The sequence below is a fragment of the Coregonus clupeaformis genome, chromosome 1, assembly GCF_020615455.1.
Source record: "Coregonus clupeaformis isolate EN_2021a chromosome 1, ASM2061545v1, whole genome shotgun sequence".
Taxonomy (NCBI): domain Eukaryota; kingdom Metazoa; phylum Chordata; class Actinopteri; order Salmoniformes; family Salmonidae; genus Coregonus; species Coregonus clupeaformis.
This window is the reverse complement of record NC_059192.1, coordinates 98,675,641-98,694,344: the sequence shown is the minus strand read 5'-3', so window position 1 is coordinate 98,694,344 and position 18,704 is coordinate 98,675,641. Positions and strand designations below refer to the sequence as shown.

At 40.2% G+C, this 18,704-nt stretch overlaps 1 pseudogene; it reads left to right on the top strand.

Annotated features, from left to right (window-relative positions):
• LOC121566552 overlaps positions 1-16,864 on the top strand; it is a 28,278-nt pseudogene extending 11,414 nt beyond the window's left edge.
• Positions 16,865-18,704: the final 1,840 nt, after the last annotated feature.

Below are 18,704 nucleotides of genomic sequence, written 5' to 3'. Positions count from 1 at the left end.
CCACTGGGGCTCAGCAGCCCAGCCACCCCATAACTCATGTCTCTGTACTGTTCTCACCCATGCCTCTCCGCCCTCAAAACCAGCTGACGTGGCAATGACCAGAGAGGACACAGTGATATTGTAAAGACCTATTTGTGGAGACGCGATGTGCTGACGTTTCCAAATATCATCTGTTTATAGCAGAAACCATAGACTGTTTACTTCAGAAACTACTGAAACCCCAGGAGCTGATACCAAACATCTCACTACTGTGATGTCGCATAAATACAGTAAAGTTAAAACAACTCTGTGGTTTGTATCCACCATCTGTCTTCCTGAATGGGCATTGCCTTCAAATTATATAATTTCATTTCGAATAATCTGGTTAAACTGACGGGCTATTAAACATTTCAAAATAAATTATCTTCTCTTAGACCTTTTTGTTTTTGCTATTTTTTCCTGCTGTATGTTCCAGGAGGCCAACTGTAAGAACCACAAAGCCAGCAAGGTGCTGTTCCTGGGGAACCTCAAGATGCTGCTGTCCACCGGCAACTCCCACTGGAATCACAGACAGATGGAACCCTGGGACCAGGTACACAACCACACTACTGTAAGAGGCTGCCCTTGGTAAAGATCTAGGGTCAGTTTACAATTGACAGACAGCCATCTGGGACCAGGTACACAAGCACACTACTCAGGATCAGCTGTCTCACCGACAATCTCTGATCTCAACCATTAAGGATATGTAAAACTGACCTTAGAGCAGTGTATAGGAGCACCTTCATCTTACTTTGTAGAGGCTACTCTATGGAACAGTGCTAGGAACAGCTTACTTCCCCAATTCACGGGAAATCCATAGAAGGGGAATTCAAAACTGACCTTAGATCAGTGTCTATTAGTGGTGACTTCATCTTATTCTGATTAGTTCAATGGCTCCCTCTGGTGCTCTTAAGCCGTTGTATCCCAATGGAAATCCAGGATTGCTTTTCATAAGTCAAAGCCCCAAACTACAGATAGATCTGTTTTGGTTATGTCATTTATGATCTGATCCCTCCATGTGTTTGTTGCTGTTAAACAACAACAAGTATTTTATTTGAAACCCGCTGTTTGTTGGTGTGTGTATATCTGAGTGGGCGGGGGGATTATGACTGCAACACTTGATTAGGGTTTTTAAACAGTCAATCTTTTTAATTCTGTACTGGGAGACATGTTTCATGTTAGGTCCACTTGAAACCTCCATTCTTATTGAAGTAATAAGGTGTTTCTTGCCTCTTAACAAGTTTATTGATTCAGTAATAATATACTTTCTCTCTCGTGTGTGTGTGTCTACAGGAGGACCTAGATGTGCCCCCTTTGTTACAGGGAGGACCTAGATGGTTGGTCTGGGGTGCTCTTCCCTTTCATGACCTAGACACACATGCTGTACATAGCAGGGAAGGTGGGTCTCTGGCACCTGGCTGATAGAAACACAATCATATTCCATCAAGGGCTTCTGAATGAATGAATTCTAATATGTTTTCAATGGTTGACTCTTGAAGAACAAAGCACACACCACATTTATTTCATGTATTCTGAGTTTGCCCATGTTTCATTGGTGTCTCTCTCTCTCTCTCTCTCTCTCTCTGTCTGTCTCTGTCTCCTTCTCTCCCTCTCTCCGTCTCTCTCTCCACCTCTGTCACTTTCTGTCTCTCTCCATCTGTCCTCTCTCTCTCTCTCTCTCCCTCCATCTCCATCTCTGTCGATCTCTGTCCTCTCTTTGTCTCTCTCCCCCTCTCTCTCCGTCTTTGTCTCTCTCCCGCTCTCTCTCTCTCTCCCTCTCTTTCTCTCTGTCTCTCTCTCCATCTCTGTGTCTCTCTCTCAGGGCGATGGTAATATCAGGTACTATGAGATCAGCTCAGAGAAGCCCTACATGCACTTCCTCACAGAGTACCGCTCGCATACTCCTCAGAAAGGAATGGGTAAGCACACAGACTCACACACACACACACACACACTCACACACACACACACACACACACTGTGTGCGCCTGCCAAACCAGATGTGCAAATGACCCAGCTGATTTGACTAGCCAAAGAGGTGATGACGAGGCTTTCAGTCATGAGTTACGATGACAGTGACTTACAACATGAATAACCCCTACCATCAGCAGTAACAACAGAAGCACTGGGGTTGATAGTAATGGAGCAGCGGCACTAGTTCCATTTGACATTTTGATTCATTTAGCGAATGCTCTTATCCTCTGTCTCTGGAGTTCTAAAAACTGAATCACCGTTGAAGGGGCTTGAAGAGGACGCAAAGTCAGGGTTGCAGTGTCACGATCGTTATAGGGAAACGGACCAAGGTTCAGCGTGATAGGCGTACATCTTTTAATGAGTACTCTTTACACCAATAATAAAACGATACGTGAAGTCTAAGGTTAACACAACACAAACCTTTCGGAACAAGATCCCACCATGACTAGTGAAAACGGCTGTCTCAAGTATGGTACCCAATCAGAGACAACGACTACAGCTGCCTCTGATTGGAACCAACCGAACAACATAGAAAACACGATCTAGAATCTAAACATAGAAAATATAACATAGAAACTACACACCCTGGCTCAACATTTCAGAGTCCCCAGAGCCAGGGTGTGACATGCAGTCCCTTGTTGGCAAGACTTGGAATCAACAAAGTCAACAAGTTGGACATGGACAGTATCGAACAATGAAACAGTGATTGAGATGGGAGTGTTTGTCTGATGCTGACTAGACCGGCTACGTTGCGTGCGCAAGCGTTGCTAAGTAAACGTACACATACAATACATGTTATTCAATCGTTTCATCCAAACTGCTCGCGTCAACGGGCATCTGCGTAGCCAGGTGCTAAAATAGAACTTGGTTCTATTTGAGACCCGCTTGACGCATTGCCAAGTCCCTCCTCTCCTCACTCTAGTCCATTGGTTTTCATGAGCATATTAACCACGTGGGATTGGAAAAAGATGAACGAGGAGGGGAATTAATCAGAGAAAACTAACTAGGTTTCCCCTTTTTATTTGTGGATTAATTGTTGGAGTAGAAAACACACGATTTTGTATGACTCAAAATGGGTCCAAATTCTACAAACATCCAGCTACAAAAAGGACCATATGCATTTGCCAGGTCAAAATAACAACCCAATGTTTGTCTCACAGGAAAAAATTAGTTAGCAAAAACAAGCTAGCTAAATGTACATTCATGTTTCATGTGTGTTTGACCATGTTCCCCAAATTAATATAGTTGCTTCACAGTTGGTTTTGGTATTTTAACCTGCGTGTCATGAACATGTCTGGTAAGGATAGACTAGAATCAATAAGCGCCGATATGCGCAATGGCGGTTGTCAAGGTGTCGGAAACAGGCAGTGCTACTAACTCCTTGTGTGTGTGTGTGTGTGTGTGTGTGTGTGTGTGTGTGTGTGTGTGTGTGTGTGTGTGTGTGTGTATGTGTGTGTGTGTGTGTGTGTGTCTCCACCCTCAGGTATCATGCCAAAGAGAGGCCTGGATGTGAGTTCCTGTGAGGTGTTCAGGTTCTACAAACTGGTGACGATCAAGGCCCTTATCGAGCCCTCTCCCAATGATCGTTCTCACGAGGGAAGAACCCCTGATACACAACACAGAGGACCAGAACACTTAGGGTCACAATCTACTGAGCACTAGAACACTATATAGTCAATCTACTGAGCACTAGAACACTATATAGTAAATCTACTGAGCACTAGAACACCAATATAGTCAATCTACTGAGGACCAGAATTCACTTAGGGTCAGCAATCTACTGAGCACTAGAACACTACAGTGGGGAAAAAAGTATTTAACGTCAGCCACCAATTGTGCAAGTTCTCCACTTAAAAAAAGATGAGAGAGGGGCCTGTACTTCATCATAGGTACACGTCAACTATGAGCAGACAAAATTGAGGATTTTGGTGGAAAATAAGTGGTTGGTCAATAACAAAAGTTTCTCAATACTTTGTTATATCACCCTTTGTTGGCAATGACAATGGTCAAACGTTTTCTGTAAGTCTTCACAAGGTTTTCAAGCACACACACTGTTGCTGGTATTTTGTTGCCCCCATTCCTCCATGCAGATCTCCTCTAGAGCAGTGGGATGTTTTGGGGCTGTCGCTGGGCAACACATGCTGACTTCAACTCCCTCCAAAGATTTTCTATGGGGTTGAGATCTGGAGACTGGGCTAGGCCACTCCAGGATCTTGAAAATGCTTCTTACGGCTCACTCCTTCGTTGCCCGGGCGGTGTGTTTGGGATCATTGTCATGCTGAAAGACCTTACCACGTTTCATCTTCAATGCCCTTGCTGATGGAAAGGAGGTTTTCTACTCAAAAATCTCACGTACATGGCCCCATTCATTCTTTCCTTTACACGGATCAGTCGTCCTGGTCCCTTTGCAGAAAAACAGCCCCAAAAGCATGATGTTTCCACCCCATGCTTCACAGTAGGTATTTGGATGCAACTCAGCATTCTTTGTCCTCCAAACACGACGAGTTGAGTTTTTACCAAAAAGTTATATTTTGGTTTCACTCTGACCATCAGACATTCTCCCAATCCTCTTCTGGATCATCCAAATGCCTCTAGCAAACTTCCAGTACGCGGCCTGGACTTAAGCAGGGGGACACGTCTGGCACTGCAGGATTTGAGTCCCTGGCGGCGTAGTGTGTTACTGATGGTAGGCTTTGTTACTTTGGTCCCAGCTCTCTGCAGGTCATTCACTCGGTCCCCCCGTGTGGTTCTGGGATTTTTGCTCTCACCGTTCTTGTGATCATTTTGACCCCACAGGGTGAGATCTTGCGTGGAGCCCCAGATCGAGGGAGATGATCAGTGGTCTTGTATGTCTTCCATTTCCTAATAATTGCTCCCACAGTTGATTTCTTCAAACCAAGCTGCTTACCTATTGCAGATTCAGTCTTCCCCAGCCTGGTGCAGGTCTACAATTTTGTTTCTGGTGTCCTTTGACAGCTCTTTGGTCTTGGCCATAGTGGCGTTTTGGAGTGTGACTATTTGAGGGTTGTGGACAGGTGTCTTCTTAACTGATAACAAGTTCAAACAGGTGCCATTAATACAGGTAACAAAGTGGAGGACAGAGGAGCCTCTTAAAGAAGAAGTTACAGGTCTGCGAGAGCCAGAAATCTTGCTTGTTTGTAGGTGACCAAATACTTATTTTCCACCATAATTTGCAAATAAATTCATTAAAAATCCTACAATGTGATTTTCTGGAAAGAAAATTCTCAATTTGTCTGTCATAGTTGACGTGTACCTATGATGAAAATTACAGGCCTCTCATCTTTTAAGTGGAAGAACTTGCACAATTGGTGGCTGACTAAATAGTTTTTTCTCCCACCTGTATATAGTAAATTTACTGAGCACTAGGAACACAATATAGTCAATCTACTGAGGACCAGAACACTTAGGGTCACAATCTACTGAGCACTAGAACACTATATAGTCAATCTACTGAGCACTAGAACACATTATAGTCGATCTACTGAGCACTAGAACACTATATAGTCAATCTACTGAGAAGCACTAGAACACAATATAGTCAATCTACTAGCACTAGAACACAATATAGTCACAATCTACTGAGCACTAGAACACTATACAGTCAATCTACTGAGCACTAGAACACTATATAGATTAATCTACTGAGCACTAGAACACAATATAGTCAATCTACTGAGGACCAGAACACTTAGGGTCACAATCTACTGAGCACTAGAACACTATATAGTAAATCTACTGAGCACCTAGAACACTAGTATAGTCAATCTACTGAGCATTAGAACACATTATAGTCAATCTACTGAGCACTAGAACACAATATAGTCACAATCTACTGAGCACTAGAACACTATATAAGTCACAATCTACTGAGCACTAGAACACATTATAGTCAATCTACTGAGCACCTAGAACACTATACAGTCAATCTACTGAGCACTAGAACACAATATAGTCAATCTACTGAGCACTAGAACACTATATAGTCAATCTACTGAGGACTAGAAACACATTATAGTCACAATCTACTGAGCACTAGAACACTATATAGTCAATCTACTGTGCACTAGAACACAATATAGTCAATCTACTGAGCACTAGAACACTATATAGTCAATCTACTGAGCACTAGAACACAATATAGTCACAATCTACTGAGCACTAGAACACTATATAGTCAATCGTACTGAGCACTAGAACACAATATATAGTCAATCTACTGAGCACTAGAACACTATATAGTCACAATCTACTGAGCACTAGAACACTATATAGTCACAATCTACTGAGCACTAGAACACAATATAGTCACAATCTACTGAGCACTAGAACACTATATAGTCAATCTACTGAGCACTAGAACACTATATAGTCAATCTACTGAGCACTAGAACACAATATAGTCAATCTACTGAGGACCAGAACACTTAGGGTCACAATCTACTGAGCACTAGAACACTATATAGTAAAATCTACTGAGCACTAGAACACTATATAGTCAATCTACTGAGCATTAGAACACTATATAGTCCCAATCTACTGAGCACTAGAACACTATTTAGTCAATCTACTGAGCACTAGAACACATTATAGTCAATCTACTGAGCACTAGAACACATTATAGTCAATCTACTGAGCACTAGAACACAATATAGTCACAATCTACTGAGCACTAGAACACTATATAGTCACAATCTACTGAGCACTAGAACACATTGTAGTCAATCTACTGAGCACACTAGAACACAATATAGTCAATCTACTTAGCACTAGAACACATTATAGTCAATCTACTACCGAGCACTAGAACACATTATAGTCAATCTACTGAGCACTAGAACACTATATAGTCAATCTACTGAGCACTAGAAACACAATATAGTCACAATCTACTGAGCATTAGAACACTTTTTATAGTCAATCTACTGAGCACTAGAACACTACTTTAGTCAATCTACTGAGCACTAGAACACATTATAGTCAATCTACTGAGCACTAGAACACATTATAGTCAATCTACTGAGCACCTAGAACACAATATAGTCACAATCTACTGAGCACTAGAACACTATATAGTCACAATCTACTGAGCACTAGAACACATTATAGTCAATCTACTGAGCACCTAGAACACTATATAGTCAATCTACTGAGCACCTAGAACACAATATAGTCAATCTACTGAGCACTAGAAACACTATATAGTCAATCTACTGAGGACTAGAACACACATAGTAGTCACAATCTACTAGCACTAGAACACTATATAGTCAATCTACTGAGCACTAGAACACAATATAGTCAATCTACTGAGCACTAGAACACTATATAGTCAATCTACTGAGCACTAGAACACAATATAATCACAATCTACTGAGCACTAGAACACTATATAGTAAATCTACTGAGCACTAGAACACTATATAGTCAATCTACTGAGCACTAGAACCACTATATAGTCACAATCTACAGACACCTAGAACACTATATAAGTCACAATCTACTGAGCACTAGAACACAATATAATCACAATCTACTGAGCTGACAAGAACACTATATAGTCACAATCTACTGAGCACTAGAACACTATATAGTAAATCTACTGAACACCTAGAACAACCTATATAGTCAATCTACTGAGGACCAGAACACTTAGGGTCACAATCTACTGAGCACTAGAACACTATATAGTCAATCTACTGAGCGCTGGAACACATTATAGTCAAATCTACTGAGTACTAGAACACTATATAGTCAATCTACTGAGCACTAGAACACATTATAGTCAATCTACTGAGCACTAGAACACAATATAGTCACAATGTACTGAGCACTAGAACACTATATAGTCAATCTACTGAGCACCTAGAACACATTATAGTCAATCTACTGAGCACTAGAACACAATATAGTCACAATGTACTGAGCACTAGAACACTATATAGTCAATCTACTGAGCACTAGAACACATTATAGTCAATCTACTGAGCACTAGAACACATTATAGTCAATCTACTGAGCACTAGAACACATTATAGTCAATCTACTGAGCACTAGAACACTATATAGTCAATCTACTGAGCACTAGAACACAATATAGTCAACAATCTACTGAGCACTAGAACACTACAGTGGGGAAAAAAAGTATTTAGTCAGCCACCAATTGTGCAAGTTCTCCCACTTAAAAAGATGAGAGAGGCCTGTAATTTTCATCATAGGTACACGTCAACTATGACAGACAAAATTGAGGATTTTTGGTGGAAAATAAGTAGTTGGTCAATAACAAAAGTTTCTCAATACTTTGTTATATACCCTTTGTTGGCAATGACACTGGTCAAACGTTTTCTGTAAGTCTTCACAAGGTTTTCACACACTGTTGCTGGTATTTTTGGCCCCATTCCTCCATGCAGATCTCCTCTAGAGCAGTGATGTTTTGGGGCTGTCGCTGGGCAACACAGACTTTCAACTCCCTCCAAAGATTTTCTATGGGTTGAGATCTGGAGACTGGCCAGGCCACTCCAGGATCTTGGAAATGCTTCTTACGCTCCAACTCCTTCTTGCCCGGGCGGTGTGTTTGGGATCATTGTCATGCTGAAAGACCCAGCCACGTTTCATCTTCAATGCCCTTGCTGATGGAAGGGAGGTTTTCACTCAAAATCTCCGATACATGGCCCCATTCATTCTTTCCCTTTAGCACGGATCAGTCGTCCTGGTCCCTTTGCAGAAAAACAGCCCCAAAGCATGATGTTTCCACCCCCATGCTTCACAGTAGGTATTTGGATGCAACTCAGCATTCTTGTCCTCCAAACACGATGAGTTGAGTTTTTACCAAAAAGTTATATTTTGGTTTCATCTGACCATATGACATTCTCCCAATCCTCTTCTGGATCATCCAAATGCACTCTAGCAAACTTCAGACGGGCCTGTGACTTAAGCAGGGGACACGTCTGGCACTGCAGGGATTTGAGTCCCATGCTGGCGTAGTGTGTTACTGATGGTAGGCTTTGTTACTTTGGTCCCAGCTCTCTGCAGGTCATTCACTAGGTTCCCCCGTGTGGTTCTGGGATTTTTGCTCACCGTTCTTGTGATCATTTTGACCCCACAGGGTGAGATCTTGCGTGGAGCCCCAGATCGAGGGAGAGATGATCAGTGGTCTTGTATGTCTTCCATTTCCTAATAATTGCTCCTACAGTTGATTTCTTCAAACCAAGCTGCTTACCTATTGCAGATTCAGTCTTCCAGCCTGGTGCAGGTCTACAATTTTGTTTCTGGTGTCCTTTGACAGCTCTTTGGTCTTGGCCATAGTGGCGTTTGGAGTGTGACTGTTTGAGGTTGTGGACAGGTGTCTTTTATACTGATAACAAGTTCAAACAGGTGCCATTAATACGGGTAACCAGTGGAGGACAGAGGAGCCTCTTAAAGAAGAAGTTACAGGTCTGTGGGAGCCAGAAATCTTGCTTGTTTGTAGGTGACCAAATACTTATTTTCCACATAATTTTGCAAATAAATTCATTAAAAAATCCTACAATGTGATTTTCTGGAGAAAATTCTCAATTTGTCTGTCAGTAGTTGACGTGTACCTATGATGAAAATTACAGGCCTCTCTCATCTTTTTAAGTGGAAGAACTTGCACAATTGGTGGCTGACTAAATAGTTTTTCTCCCAGCTGTATATAGTAAATTTACTGAGCACCTAGAACACAATATAGTCAATCTACTGAGGACCAGAACACTTAGGGTCACAATCTACTGAGCACTAGAACACTATATTAGTCAATCTACTGAGCACTAGAACACATTATAGTCAATCTACTGAGCACTAGAACACTATATAGTCAATCTACTGAGCACTAGAACACAATATAGTCAATCTACTGAGCACTAGAACACAATATAGTCACAATCTACTGAGCACTAGAACACTATATAGTCAATCTACTGAGCACTAGAACACTATATAGTTAATACTACTGAGCACTAGAACACAATATAGTCAATCTACTGAGGACCAGAACAATTTGGGTCACAATCTACTGAGCACTAGAACACTATATAGTAAATCTACTGAGCACTAGAACACTATATAGTCAATCTAATTAGAACACATTATAGTCAATCTACTGAGCACTAGAACACAATATAGTCACAATCTACTGAGCACTAGAACACTAGCTATAGTCACAATCTACTGAGCACTAGAACACATTATAGTCAATCTCACTGAGCACTAGAACACTATATAGTCAATCCTACTTAGACACTAGAACACAATATATAGTCAATCTACTGAGCACTAGAACACTATATAGTCAATCTACTGAGGACTAGAAACACATTATAGTCACAATCTACTGAGCACTAGAACACTATATATCAATCTACTGAGCACTAGAACACAATATAGTCAATCTACTGAGCACTAGAACACTATATAGTCAATCTACTGAGGACTAGAACACAATATAGTCACAATCTACTGAGCACTAGAACACTATATAGTCAATCTACTGAGCACTAGAACACAATATAGTCAATCTACTGAGCACTAGAAACACTATATGAGTCACAATCTACTACAGCACTAGAACACTATATAGTCACAATCTACTGAGCACTAGAACCACAAATATAGTCACAATCTACTGAGCACCTAGAACCTATATAGTCAGTCTACTGAGCACTAGAACACTATACTAGTAAATCTACTGAGCACTAGAACACAATATAGTCAATCTACTGAGGACCAGAACACTTAGGGTCACAATCTACTGGCACTAGAACACTATATAGTAAATCTACTGGCTACTAGAACACTATATAGTCAATCTACCTGAGCATTAGAACACTATATAGTCAATCTACTGAGCACTAGAACACTATTTAGTCAATCTACTGAGCACTAGAACACATTATAGTCAATCTCTGACTGAGCACTCGAACACATTATAGTCAATCTACTGAGCACTAGAACTTCACAATATAGTCAGGCAATCTACTGAGCACTAGAACACTATATAGTCACAATCTACTGAGCACTAGAACACATTATAGTCAATCTACTGAGCACTAGAATTAATATGGCAGGAGTCAATCTACTTAGCACTAGAACACATTATAGTCAATCTACTGAGCACTAGAACACATTATAGTCAATCTACTGAGCACTAGAACATATATAGTCAATCTACTGAGCACTAGAACAGCAATATAGTCAATCTACTGAGCACTAGAACACTATATAGTCAATCTACTGAGCACTAGAACACAATATAGTCACAATCTACTGAGCACTAGAACACTATATAGTCAATCTACTGAGCACTAGAACACTATATAGTCAATCTACTGAGCACTAGAACACAATATAGTCAATCTACTGAGCACTAGAACACAATATAGTCACAATCTACTGAGCACTAGAACACTATATAGTCAATCTACTGAGCACTACGAACACAATATAGTCAATCTACTGGAGCACTAGAACACTATATAGTCTGATCTACTGAGCACTAGAACACTATATAGTCACAATCTACTGGCACTAGAACACAATATAAATCACAATCTACTGAGCACAAGAACACTATATGTCACAATCTACTGAGCACTAGAACACTATATAAGTAAATCTACCGAGCACTAGAACACTATATAGTCAATCTACTGAGGACCAGAACACTTAGGGTCACAATCTACTGGAGCACTAGAACACTATATAGTCAATCTACTGAGCGCTGGAACACATTACTAGTCAATCTACTGAGTACTAGAACACTATACTTAGTCAATCTACTCGAGCACTAGAACACATTATAGTCAATCTACTGAGCACTAGAACACAATATAGTCACAATGTACTGAGCACTAGAACACTATATAGTCAATCTACTGAGCACTAGAACACATTATAGTCAATCTACTGAGCACTAGAACACAATATAGTCACAATGTACTGAGCACTAGAACACTATATAGTCAATCTACTGAGCACTAGAACACATTATGAGTCAATCTACTGAGCACTAGAACACGTTATAGTCAATCTACTGAGCACTAGAACACATTATAGTCAATCTACTGAGCACTAGAACACTATATAGTCAATCTACTGAGCACTAGAACACAATATAGTCACAATCTACTGAGCATTAAAACACTTTATAGTCAATCTACTGAGCACTAGAACACTATTTAGTCAATCTACTGAGCACTAGAACACATTATAGTCAATCTACTGAGCACTAGAACACATTATAGTCAATCTACTGAGCACTAGAGAACACAATATAGTCACAATCTACTGAGCACTAGAACACTATATAGTCACAATCTACTGAGCACTAGAACACATTATAGTCAATCTACTGAGCACTAGAACACTATATAGTCAATCTACTGAGGACCAGAACACTTAGGGTCACAATCTACTGAGCACTAGGAACACTATATAGTCAATCTACTGAGCACTGGAACACATCTATAGTCAATCTACTGAGCACTAGAACACATTATAGTCAATCTACCTGAGCACTAGAACACAATATAGTCACAATGTACTGAGCACTAGAACACTATATAGTCAATCTACTGAGCACTAGAACACTATATAGTCAATCTACTGAAAACTAGAACTACTATATAAGTCAATCTACTGAGCACTAGAATCACAATATGGTCAATCTACTGAGCACTAGAACACATATAGTCACAATCTACTGAGCACTAGAACACAATATAGTCAATCTACCTGAGCACTAGAACACATTATGTCAATCTACTGAGCACTAGGACACCGTGATGTCGCAAGTCTACTGAGCACTAGAACACTATGTCAACAATCTACTGAGCACTAGAACACTGCAGTAAATCTACTGAGCACTAGAACACATTATAGTCATCCCACGAGCACTAGAACACTATATAGTCAATCTACTGAGCACTGGAACACATTATAGTCAATCCACTGAGCACTAGAACAGCATTATAGTCAATCTACTGAGCACTAGAAACACAATATAGTCACATCTACTGAGCACTAGAACACTAAGAAGTCAATCTACTGAGCACTAGACACTATATAGTCACAATCTACTGAGCACTAGAACACAATATAGTCAATCTACTGAGCACTAGAACACTATATAGTCAATCTACTGAGCACTAGAACACTATATAGTCACAATCTACTGAGCATTAGAACACAATATAGTCAATCTACTGCTCAGTAGATTGACTATATAGTGTTCTAGTGCTCAGTAGATTTACTATATGTGTTCTAGTGCTCTATTGTGATTACTATTGTGTTCTACTGCTCAGTAGACTGACTATATAATGTTCTAGTGCTCGTAGATTGACTTTTCGTTCTAGTGCTCAGTAGATTGACTATATAGTGTTCTGAGTGCTCAGTAGATTTGACTATATTGTGTTCTAGTCCTCACTAGATTGACTTTATAGTGTTTTAGTGCTCAGTAGATTTACTATATTGTGTTCTCAGTGCTCGTAGATTGACTATATAGTGTTCTAGTGCTCAGTAGTATTTATATTGCTGTTCTAGTGCTCAGTCGTTGTGACTATATAGTGTTCTAGTGCTCAGTGGATGACTATATAGTGTTCTAGTGCTCAGTAGATGTGACTATACTAGTGTTCTCAGTGCTCAGTAGATTGACTTATGATTGTGTTCTAGTGCTCTGTAGATGTGACTATATAGTGTTCTAGTGCTCAGTAGATTGACTATATTGTGTTCTAGTGCTCAGTAGATTGTGACTATATAGTGTTCTAGTGCTCGTAGATTGTGACTATATTGTGTTCTGTCCGTAGATTCTATATAGTGTTCTAGTCTCAGTAGATGACCTATATAGTGTTCTAGTGCTCATACTATAGTCTATATGGTCACAATCTACTGATCCCAAATGCACTTAATGCAATGTAGTGAAGACATGACAATTCGGCATCAACTGTGTGTACGTGTGTGTATTTGCGCCCCCTGTAGTCGGAGTCGTACCAGGAAGACATCTACCCCATGACGGCGGCGAGCACTGCCGCCATGTCGGCCAGCAGGAGTGGCTCAGTGGCATGGACAAAGATCGAGATCACCACCACAGAGAGAGGGTGGTCGTAGGGATGGGCAGGTGTATCGTGTGCTGTTTTTCCATAGTTTAATAACTTGAATTATGCAATGAGAAACTCAATACAAAAAGCACTGCGTATCTGGCTATGTGAGGAATGCAATTATTTAGATTTTCTTATCAGTTTTTATTCGGATATTTCAGTGATGTTCAAGTGTATATTATTTCAATATGATCAATAAGGATTATCATATAAGGGTTCAGCCATCAGGCAATCAGCTAATTTCTCAGCAAAGTTTACAATGCTGTCTCTCCATCTAAAGGTCCTAATAAGGCCCTAAGTGCTGGATGTTAGTTCTCTCCATTTAGATAACATGTATTCCATTTCTCCTCCTTTTAGCTGACCATGAAATTTTTACCTACAGTAGTTGCAATTTCAAATTATTTAAATCTCTTAAATATTTTTACGTTTTTTTATCCAATCCATGCGGTTTGCGGTTTTGATACTATTCTATTGGTTCCATTGCGTCAGGCAAACTCAATCAGCCCATTTGAATATTTCAAATTTTTAACATCTGCCCTCACTCGCTGCATCCTATTTGCTCCTCTACAGATGTGACATTCTCATTTGTCATGTGAATGGCCAGGAAGTTGTCCATTATGCATCATTCTATTCGATATCTATCTACCCTGCAATTCCTTTCAAAACCCTACAAATTTATCTTATATTTCCTCTTTTCTTTGAACCTGGATTTGGTTATAAATTGTTTCGTAATTCAACATTTCTGCTGTTAAATAATATATACATACCATCAATTTTTACACTCTCTCATCTTTCTTTATTTTTATATTTTCTACTTTGTAGGAATAATAATGAAACATCAAAAAAATTCCACAAATTACACTTTTAAGCAGCACCTGTTAATTTAAATGCATTCCATGTGACTACCTCATGATGCTGGTTGAAGAATCCAAATTGTGCAGAAGCTGTCATCAAGGCAAAGGGTGGCTATTTGAAAGAATCTCAAATATAAAATATATTTTGATTTATTTAACCTTACTGGATTACTACATAATTCCATATGTGTTATTTCATAGTTTTGATGTCTTCACTATTATTCTCACAATTAAAAAAAAAAAAAAATTAATAAAACATATTGGTGTGTCCAACTTTTGTGTGTGTATATATGTCCTTCAAATAATTGCAACATAGCATTGTGTTGTGTTATCATCAACCAGCCATATAGTGAGACTATAATCTTACATCATGTTTGCTCGCTCCCTTCCACCTCCACTAGGCCCGGTGCTCCAGTCCCTAACTGTCTACACTCCTACACAGAGCTACTCCGGCCTCAGGCAGCCGGCTGGGGGCGGCTCCCCTGGGCAGCCGGAGGTCCCAGGGCCGGCCAGGCCAACTGCAGCTGGCATGCATCCAGGATGCCAGCTGCACAGGGGGCCAGGGAAGAGTAAGCTCTGTCCCACGCTCCGCTCTTCTCACCTCCCAAGGCAGGGGCCGAGGTTGGGTTTCATGTGAGTTACCCATCCTGGCTTATACCATTCTCCTCTGGTGGGGTGTTTTTGCAATATGTTTTTTAGTACTATATAGGTCAAAATCCTGCCCTAATCTTTCTCTCACCCACATTTTTTCTCAATGTGTGTTCTGTGCATGTGTGTGTGTGGAGTTCTGTCTGTCTGTGTGTGTGTGTGTGTGTGTGTGTGTGTGTGTGTGTGTGTGTGTGTGTTTTGTGTGTGTGTGTGTGTGTGTGTGTGTGTGTGTGTGTGTTGTGTATGGTCTTCTTCTTGTGTGTGTTGTTGTTTTTCTTCTCTGTGTGTGTGTGTGTGTGTGTGTTTGTGTGTGTGTGTGTGTGTTCTGTTCGTGTGTGTGTGTGTGTGTGTGTGTGTGTGTGTGTGTGTGTGTGTGTGTGTGTGTGTGTGTGTGTTCCTTTCGTCTGAAGTTCCACAAGCAGAGAGATCTCTCGGGATGCTCTACCAGGACGTCCCGCATCCAAGCACTGGCTGAGATCAACACTGATTCCGTCACAAATCCCCCTTTTCCCCCGCCAACCACCATCACCTCTCTGGGCTCGCTCTCTGACCACCCCACTCCCCCTCTCTCATCCCGGGGTCTCCTGCAATAACACCCCTCTCTTCCTCCTTACCACTCCAAAACAAGCCTGTCTCTGTCTCATCTCACACTACCTGTCTCTGTGGAGTGGGTCAACCTCACTTGCCCCTATGTCCCCATATGTCTACACCATAATCTTCACTTCTCAATATTAACATATTTTATCCACTCACTATACATGTGCACCCTGTATCCCTCTCTCCGCTCCCCTCCCCAAAGTCTGTTTTAGTTTTCCCTTTTATACACTTCAGAGCTATGCAAGTTGATGTATTTTTGTTTTGTTTTTGTCATAAACAAAATCTTTTAATATCCCTTTTATTAGAAAAATTATGATAAAAATATCTCCTGTCTTAAAAGTATGGTGTTTGTCTCTTTTATTTAATATAATTGTCTGGATGGGCAGATTCACACATGATTTATATACACTGAATTTATTTTCTGCTTTTGATTTTGCATATTTACACTACTGTCTGATGATGATGCTGTAATTCTAAATACAAAAATTGTGAATAATTTTGTATATACCCACAGTAAATGGAAATTACACATTAGTCTTTTCATTTAAATAACTCCTAGCGTTGGCGTGAAGCTAATACTCTGTTTTTGTCCATTTTCGCTCCGTGTTACAGTGTGACAACCCTCCATACTACTCTTCTGTCTAACCTCATCTCTCATCTCAATATCTCCGGTGCTGCTGTACAATTCATTCCCTCTATCTCTTAATAGCTTTTTAATGACTGGTAAACTGTGAAAGATCAATCAGCTGAAAGAACAATCGTTGCCCAGCGCTTTTCTCACATTATTATTATTATTTTGCCATGGGAATCTCCTTTCGTTTTAAGTTGCATTTATTTTTCTGTTTGTTTTTGATTTGTACAAAGTCCGTATGTATGATATACCATTACAGAGGCATGTTTCTTCCCACCAGTAACCACAGCTCTCTGCATCAGGCGCCCCCTTACTATGTCCAACGCTATCAGAAACACACACACACCCATCTGTATGTTAACACAAGTTTTACTGTTTCCTCTGTTTGGTGCATCCTTTTCATTGCTGTTAAAAATAGGAATATAAAAAAAACATTTAATTCAAAAACCATTTGTAATATATGACATCGGAACTTAATAATATGTTGCCAATGTTATTCATTTGTATGTGCTTACCCAAGTGATTGGGTTGTTCTTAAAACAACAAAGGAAACAGTGAAAGGCAATATATGTATTTGGAGCAGGCTAATGTAGAACTTTTCAGGATAACACTTAAGCCTTTGTTTTTTGATATATTCCTTGTTTTTGTGCTGCACAGAGAGGCTGGTAGGAGGATCTATAGGAGACATGCTCATTGTAATAGCTGGAATGGAATGAATTTAACGGTCAAACATGTGGTTTCCATATGTTTTATGTGTTTGATATCATTCCATTTATTACATTCCAGCCATTACAATGAGCCCATCTCTCATTCCTCCCACCAGCCTCCTCTGCTGCACAAGTACTTACTTGGTGGTTCATAATAGTTAAAATGGAAAAATACTATGCCAAGGAATGGGATTGGAACTCACTCTGTAATTGTGCATCATAATATGTTAGAGTTAGACAATCAGAGACCCCCTGTCCAAAGAAAAGCAAGAGCCCAACGTTTAACTGTATTTGAATATAACGACAATTTACACAAGACCAATGGCAAACATCAACACGACACACATGTGCTAAAAGATCACTGTGAGCGGCATCTGTGAGCGGTATTCAACACTTGTGAGCAGGCATCTAGAGAAGACATCCCCCTATTCCTATAGACAGCACTACTTTTGACTGGTCAAAGAAGCGAAAAACATGAAGTCAAACTAACCATTGTCACCCCTATTATTTATGAATAACACATTAACATGTAACTGCATACTGTACCAGTCAAAGTTTGGACACATCTACTCATTCAAGGGTTTAATATTGCACTAAGTGGGCCAGGGGCACCTGCAATGTGTTTGGTTTTTAGCCATATTGTTCAGCTCATATATGCTATTGTATGTAGGCCAATGTAGCTCAGTCCAGTATTGCCATTGAAGGGTAATATTTCTAAATGGGACTTGACTGAATGGGAGTCACTACTTTGGCTATTGACACCTTAGGGAAGACAATCTCAGAAACAATCCGAAAACCGACTGTTATTGTAATCCTGATGGTCATTGTAGAGTCCATGTAGTCTATCTTGTCCAGCTAGCTTGGCATGTGTACTTTAGCAATGGGTCTCTGGTCTTTTTGTAGACCTTTTGCATTTACTGCCGAACTACAATGGCCGATATCCCATCACATCCTTGTACTACTACTTTGGTGCTGCGCGGACTTAGGCCTCTTTAGCATTGTAGACTTCTCCACGCTACTGTATCCTATTTTTTTCTTCAGAAAGATACGGTCAAGACCAAATCACAAAAAGTCCATTCAAGGATTTTAAATCCCTAAACTGTGTGTGTGTCCCATTTTACATTTTTACAGAAGCAATATTTTAGCA